Source organism: Danio aesculapii, chromosome 1, assembly GCF_903798145.1.
Source record: "Danio aesculapii chromosome 1, fDanAes4.1, whole genome shotgun sequence".
Lineage (NCBI taxonomy): Eukaryota > Metazoa > Chordata > Actinopteri > Cypriniformes > Danionidae > Danio > Danio aesculapii.
In genome coordinates, this window is record NC_079435.1 from 3,353,747 (window position 1) to 3,361,767 (window position 8,021).

Genomic DNA, 8,021 nt, shown 5'->3' on the forward strand with positions numbered 1-8,021 from the left:
ACCCTAATTTACCCTAATTAACCTAGTTAAGCCTTTAAATGTCACTTTAAGCTAAATACTAGTACCTTAATAAATATCTAGTCAAATATTATCTGCCAATATTGTGTCATCATAGCAAAGATAAAATAAACCAGTTATTAGAAATGAGTTATTAAAACTATTATGTTTAGAAATGTGCTGAAAAAAAACTTCCCTGTTAAACAGAAATTAGGGAAAATATACAGCTGAAAAACACTGATCTCATTCAGTGTTCATTCATATTTAAACGGAGCTGACAGGCCCCAGCTAAAAATCACACAGTGTATATTAAAAGTTAAAGCACAAGGTTGCAATTTTAGAACAGGACAAGGCACCACAAATGTAGTGATTGATGCAAAGCAAAGCAGCCCTTAAGACCACACGCTTGTTACTTTTCCCACTTTGTAAATATGCAAAAGAAGAAAAAAAAAAACAGATTCAAAGAGCAGCAAAACAGATATTTAAATAAGCAAAAAAATCAAATAACAAATATGCAAAAAGCAAATTCACCTATACAAAAGGAGCAAAACAAAACAGCTAGAAACAAAACAGCAGCATCCAGCTCGTGCCAGCAGGAGGAGACGCTCAAGCCGCAGTGAAATCTATGATAAAACAGAGCACAATCAACCTACATACCTCCCAAATACAGTTGATTATAGGGGTTTCACATACCGCTACACGAGATGCCAGTCATCCCTCCGGCAGAGCAAGGTGTCCGTACTAATAACTAACTAAAAACAGAAAAATCAGTTCGTTTCTAGTTGTTCGATATGCACAAAATATATGAGCGGTAGCGCTCTACTTACCGACGACCGGGAAGACAGCAGTCACAGGAGCCCGCAGAAATGTCAACAAACAACACGAGGAAAAGCTCAGCAACATGCAGCGTGATTTCATAAAGCTCACGATGCCCCACAGCAGCCACTCTACGGTGCAACGGCATTTATGAATACATATAAATGACAGCAGAATGATTTTTAAAAAAAATATTTTTGTACATTTTACGTCATGTTCCATTTTTTTATATTAATTATATTATGACACGCCCTTAATGCGTTTGCGCCCTGTGCTTTGCACTTTGCTCATGGATCGTCAAAATAGAGCCCTAAAAGTGTCTTGAAGGGGGCGGGGCATGTCATACAGTAGAGAGCATTTGATTGGTCAGAAAATTTGATGGGAAACTGAACAACGACAAACTGCGATCTTTGGAAATTATATAATCTAAATGTGAATTTTGTCATTGTTTTGGAGCACACTAGCTTTTAGTTCCCCTTTAAACTAACATACTGATACTACTCACACCTGCAGTTCTCCATGATGGACATCCAGCATTCTCCAGTCTCCTGTGCCTAGACTGCAGCTCTGCACAGGAAGTTTGATCAGAGGAAAAATGGTCATTTCCAACTGAACCTGGTTTCTCTCTTGTTTATTTTATTTTATTATTATTATCTTTTTTCTTCACTTTCGTCAAGTGTGTTTCTCCACTGTTGCCTCTGGCTGGCTTGGTTTGGGACTTGTGGAGTTGAGCATCAATGGATTTGCTCTTCAGTGTTTGGACTTTCAGCAGTGAAAATTAAACCACACTGAACTGAACTGAACTTCAACTGAAAACTGGAATGAATGTTTCAATTTACTATGATCTTCTATGTGAAGCTGCTTTGACACAATCGACATTGTAAAAGCGCTACACAAATAAAGATTAATCGAATTAATGCCAAAAACTTAATTTTTTATTTCACATGGCTTTTTAATAAGACCTGTAACAGATTCTTGCTCTTGCTCATTTTTTTGTGTGCAGTGCATTAGTAAGCTATAGGCGCTGTGTTGTTCCTAATTCAATTCTGGCCTTCTGGATCCACCATTTTACATATTTTACATGTCATGAAGCTCTTTCTGTACAATCTGGAGATCTGAGATCCTGCGCTACATTGTTTAAAAGACAATACATCAATTAACAGTATCTGTATTTCAGGATTAACTTAAAAATTCAGCTCTGCAGTTCAACAAAGTCACTTTTATTGACATTTTAGTTGTTTGCAACAATATCTGCCATTAAAGATGCTTTAGTTGTTTTTCCGCACTCGCATTTCATGCTGCCATGATAAATTTTAGGTCTAATATGATAACTAGGTGTAATTGCATTTGTGCTTTAATACATTTTAACACCTGTGTAAATAAATAAATATAAAATGTGTTGTTGTTTTTGTTGTTGTTGTTTTTGTTGTTTGGTATGTTGTTGTAAACAACTCTGCGTGTGAGTTCTTGTGTATTCATTTGAATATTAGCTGAAAAAGAGAAGAGAAATATTTCCTCATTCGATGAGCAGATAATATTATAAGTACAATATCCAAATCATCACAGGATTTTTTTACATTATATGGTGGTTTCCTGAATAGACACTAGTGTATTGTTTTTTGTGTGTGTGTGTGTGTATTGTATGTTTTTGTATGTGTGTGTGTTTTTATTCAGCAGTCTCATAACAGCTTAAGCTAATTTGTACATAAAGAGAGACTAAATCGTTTTTCGTGTTTCATATTCAACGCTGATTAGGTTCTGGTTCTTTGTTGTGTGTATTTCGGCATTGTGTGTATTTCTGCATTAGGCACATGATTTCCTCTAATTTCATCCTGGTGTCTGTGTAATTCTGCTTTATGTAACATGAGGTGATAGTTCTGATTCTTCTCTATTTTTATTTTATTCATTTGAATATTAATTTGAATATTTGCTAGACGAGACAAGAAATGAAAATATTATTTCCTCATTATGAGCAGATAATACTGTAAGTAAAACATCAGAATTATCCCAGGATTTTACTCGGTGTAGTTGGCCGAATGTCAGCTCATATCAGGTGAGACGCATCTTTGATATAAAAGTTCACTGTAAAAAATGGCAGTAAATTAGCAGATTTCTGTATTTAATGATTCATGTTTTTATTTTTCCGTTTTGAATTGTTTCATGGGACCTTATGGGATCTTCTAACAACTTTTAATCTTGAAAAAAAGGTTATTTTTATGAACATTTTAAATAGTGTAAAGTGATATATTGCTATTATTCATAATAGCACATTACTATTGATTGTCTAAAATATGATTATGAACATGTTTGAAAGATAGCAGCATTTTTTTTTTGTTAGTTTATGCAGAGTAAGACGTCTTAGTGATAATTATTCCACTTGAAAATGATACCCGTAGTTCAAAGAATCAAATTAAATTGATGTTTAACTCAAATACATTATTTATATTATCTGTTTTTGCTATTTTCCTTCTGTCTGGCTAAATTCATGAATAATGCAATAAAATTTTGGGTGGCACAGTTTTTATTCTGTGTTGATTTTGATTTATTTTTCATGTGTGTTCAGCAATTAAAGGTCTTTTAATACTTGAAAGCGACAGATTTAAATGCTAAATGCTGCTTTTGTAGAGATTAGTAGTGATAATATGATTTTACCCTCTGCTGTTTCCACATTCCCAATCATCATTCTCCTCCTCAATGCTCAGTTTTATTTTACACTCTCCTAATTTATTTCAGAAAATCAGTGCCTTATCTGGTTTGTTAAATTCTACACACAGTGGAGAGCCAGACTGCATAATGATGCTCATTGCTTTTAAAGGTAAATCTTGCCATTTTACTGTTTTAATTTAGAGCACTGATTAAAAATTAAATATATGACAATTGACTAAGCTTTTGTTATATGGCTTAGTTTTTTCTCAATGCAAATAAGGGCCTTTTCTTATTTATTTACTTTTTTGGCTAAATCTATGTGAATATTATTCACTTATAATAACAGTTTCGTTCAAAAGTCATGTACAAACATTACTCCATCATCTTCAGGAAGTCCACCAGTCTAAAATTTGTATAACAAAAACTTGCTTTTCAATTATAGAGCAGTTCCTGAAAGACTAAACACACAAAAATAAGAGGTTAATGGCGCCATCTTGTGTTTTCAAATCATTATAGATGACAGTAAAATCCAATAATCCAATAATTTAAGATGAATGTAAAAATTAAAATGGCACTATATATGGTGTATTTCTTTGCTGTGGGATCATATACTGTGATGTGCTGGATTTAAGCTGCTCCACTTTTACCACTTTTGGTTTGCTTTATTTATTTGTTTTGTTGTTGTTTGTATTTTTATTATTTTTTTGTTGAGAGCTTTTTTTAAATGACAGTGTAAAACCGATTCAGAAAAAAAAAATTGCAGCCAATCAAAATAAAGGGGCGTGTCAGTGAAGACATTTTTAAAAAAAAAGGGCAGGGTTTTGTTTTGTTTTGTTTGTTTTGGTGCTTTCAAATATCAACATTGCACAATTACAAAACATTTATAGAAAATTAAGACAAATTATATAATTAATTGTGCAATCTGAAGAGTTTTAAACACTCTTCGTTTTTGGAATGCAATATAATTTAATGAAATGTAATGGGTCAGTTGGCGCTTCTGTGTGGAGTCTGCAGGTTCTCATCGTGTTGGTGTGGGTTTCCTCTAGGTGCTCCGGTTTTCATAGTCCAAACACATGCGCTGGAATTGATGAACTAAATTAGCCTTAGTGTATTAGAGTGTGTGTGAATGAGTGTGTATGGGAGTTTCGCAGTATTGGGCTGCAGCTGGAAGGGCATCTGCTGCATAGAACATATGCTAGAATAGTTGGTGGTTCATTCCGCTGTGGCGACCCCTGATAAATAAAGGGACTAAGCCGAAGGAAAATGAATTCAATTCAATTCAATTCACCTTTATTTGTAGCGCTTTTACAATGTAGATTGTGTCAAAGCAGCTTCACATAGAAGGTAACAGTAAATAGGAACAGTGTAGTTCAGTTTGTAGTGTTTAAGTTCAGTTCAGTTGAGCTCAGTTCAGTGTGGTTTAATAATCACTACTGAGAGTCTAAATACTGAAGAGCAAATCCAACGATGCACAGCTCTACAGATCCTGAACCATGCAAGCCAGTGGCGACAGCAAATGAATGAATGGGTGAATAATGGGGAAAGAATGAATCTCCAAGCAATTCCTCATCTTTAACATTGATTTTAGTTCAGTTTAATTGTCACACACTCTGATATTGCTCAAAAGAGAGCAGAAATGAGAAATACTGCAACAGTGTTTTGATCCTCACACAATATGCTCATTTTAGTTGATAAAATGTATAAATAATCTAATTAAGCTTATTTTAAAGACTTCCAGCAACTACATGTGTCTTATTATTTCTCATAAATTAATATTTGTGAATAATATAAATATTATCCTTGAAGGGGATCTATTATGCAAAAATCTCTTTTATAAGCGGTTTAAGCACAGCTGCGTGTCAGCAGTGTGTGAATATAAGCAACTTCTAATGGTAACAATTAAGTAATTAGCGGGGTTTGCCAAATCCACAAATTTGCTTTAGGCAATTTCCACTATTGTTATTCTCCATTATTCTTCTTCCTTCTTATTCCGTGCATTTTTTGGCCATGCAGCTAGTCCCACAGTTTTCACCCCAGACCCTTGAAGGTGGCATCAAATCATGTGGTTTTATCAGGGGTATGTAGCTATGACTTTTATAAGGGGTCTGGATTTTTTTTTTTTTTTGGCCCTGCAGCCTTAGTAAGTGATTCCATTGACTCCCATTATAAATGTCACACATCAATAACATCACATAGGAGTGTCATACAGAGATGGGGGTTGGCTCATTTGACTCAGGCAACCAATCAGTGTCTCATTATGATAATTAAGCTCACAAGCCAGGCCCCCAAAATGATTCCATAGACCGCTATTATAATAGGCCTAGATGCATACCTTTGCATAGCAGTGTCATAGAGACATGGGGGTTGGCTCATTTGACTTAGGCAACTAACCTCATTCAAGTTCACTCTGTAACCATGCCCACAGCAACAAAACACAGTACCCTACACAGGACATTGTAGACACATGGGGATTGACTCGTTTGACTCATCCTAGCAAATAGAACTTCCTATATGCTACATATGCTAGCACTGACTAGCCAAGTGCTATAACTTGCCAGAAATGCTTACTAAGTATAAAGATGTGATCAAACATGTGTGTGAGGCTTGCCTAGTAACAACCCAGTGCACCCTAGCAACTGCCTAGCAACCACGCAAATTACCATAGCAACTGCCTAGCAATGACTAGCAATGGCCTAATAATGCCTCAGTAAGTGCCTAGCGACCACTCTGGACACCCTAGCAACTATCTATCAACACCTTAGCAACCACTCAGAATACCCTAGCAACCACCTAGCAACACCTTAGCAACCACTTAGAACACCCTAGCAACTGTCTAGCAACCCCTCTGAACACCCTAGTAACCGCCTAGCAACGCCTTAACAACCACCTACCATACACTTAGAACACCTTAACAACCACCTAGCAACACCTTAGTAACCACTCAGAACACCCTAGTAACACCTTAGCAACCACTCAGAACACCCTAGCAACTGCTTAGCAACGTCTTAGCAACCACTCAGAACACCATAGCAACCACCTAGCAACACCTTAGCAACCACCTAGCAACCACTCAGAACATCCTACCAACCACCTGGCAACACCCTAGCACCACCTTAGAAACTGCCTAGCAACCACTCAGAATACCCTAGCAACCAATTAAAATGCATCGTACCCCGGCGATTTGCCATGGCTAACTCAACTCACATTTTGCATTTGTTATAATCAGACTTGATAGAAACAGTCTGCAGAAACACTTTGATTGACGTTCTCCATCTGTATGTGTCATCAGAGGGGGAAAACCCTGCCCATTAGGGACCATCTCTCCCTCATTAGCATAGGATGTTTGTCTTGTTTTGAATCTGCTGCTATGACGAGACACAGACATTTGTAGCTCCGCCCTTCATCTTTTTCATTTGAATTTAAAGCGACAGTCACCAAAACAGCACAAATTGGATCAAAGCCTAAAAGGGTCAGTTTCAGAGAATTGGAAACGATTCTTTTTTTATTTGTGTGATAATTTGAGCTGAAGCTTCACATATACACACTCTAGAGACATCAGAGACGCATTTTACATCTTGTAAAAAGGACATAACAGGTCCCCTTTACACTTGTAATATAATCCTAAACATTATTAAAGATTAATATTTGTGCTTTTTTCATGACAGGTTTTGTTTGGTCTCCGTTGACTGTCACCATTTTAATCTTAAGTAAGTGTAAGCCAGTAGCTGTTTTTTTTTCTTTCTTCTAATGACCTTGTGAACTAGCACCCACCCACATCCCTAACTTGTTTTTATGCAATCAGTAACATTAATTTCTCAGTATTTAACTCAGTATTTAACTGAAACCTTGCTGTTTTCTACAGGGTGATGCAATTTAACACAGCAGATAATCTCACTTCCAAAATGCATACATGAATAAAATGTTTTAAAAACAAAAACTTAACTAAACACAGTTTGAAAGACATACACAGTGTTAAAACAAATGAAAATGTTGAACTTCTTGAATTGATGCATGTCATTCTAGTGTAAAACAGTGATCCAAATGTGCTAAACATGCAGGAAATTCACTTCATGGATGTGTTTTCTGACTTTGCCCACATCTTCTTCATCCTCAGGTTTAGTATCCAGCACTGCAGCTGATTCAGGAACAGTAGTGAGTGCAGTCGTAGATTGTGAGCTTTATAATGACCTGTACATCTGCACTGGTGCTCAGCACCGCATGCACTGCAACATTACAAAACATCATTTCTCCTACCAGAGAAACCAACACCAGTACCAGTGCTTGAGTAATGACTGTGTCTGTGTTGGTAATAACGACACCTGTGTGTGTTATTATAATACTTCATCCTGCTTCTGTGAGACGTTCAACAATACAACTCTCACTACAGCAGTCAATCCAGTCTCTGAGTGTGTGCACTATAATGACCTGTACATCTGCACTGGCGCTCAGTATCACATGTACTGCAACACAAGTGTACATGATTTCTATTACAATACAAATCAATACTACTGTATGGATGATGACTGTTTCTGTATTGGTAATACAGACACCTGTACATGCTG

At 36.3% G+C, this 8,021-nt stretch overlaps 1 long non-coding RNA gene across 1 annotated transcript; it reads left to right on the forward strand.

The window, feature by feature from the left end:
• The first annotated feature begins 2,790 nt into the window (after positions 1-2,790).
• On the forward strand, positions 2,791-7,948 carry LOC130222982 (uncharacterized). The gene is made up of 4 exons (XR_008836555.1): positions 2,791-2,866; positions 3,547-3,628; positions 7,125-7,166; positions 7,574-7,948. It is a non-coding gene; the product is annotated as an uncharacterized LOC130222982 (long non-coding RNA).
• Positions 7,949-8,021: the final 73 nt, after the last annotated feature.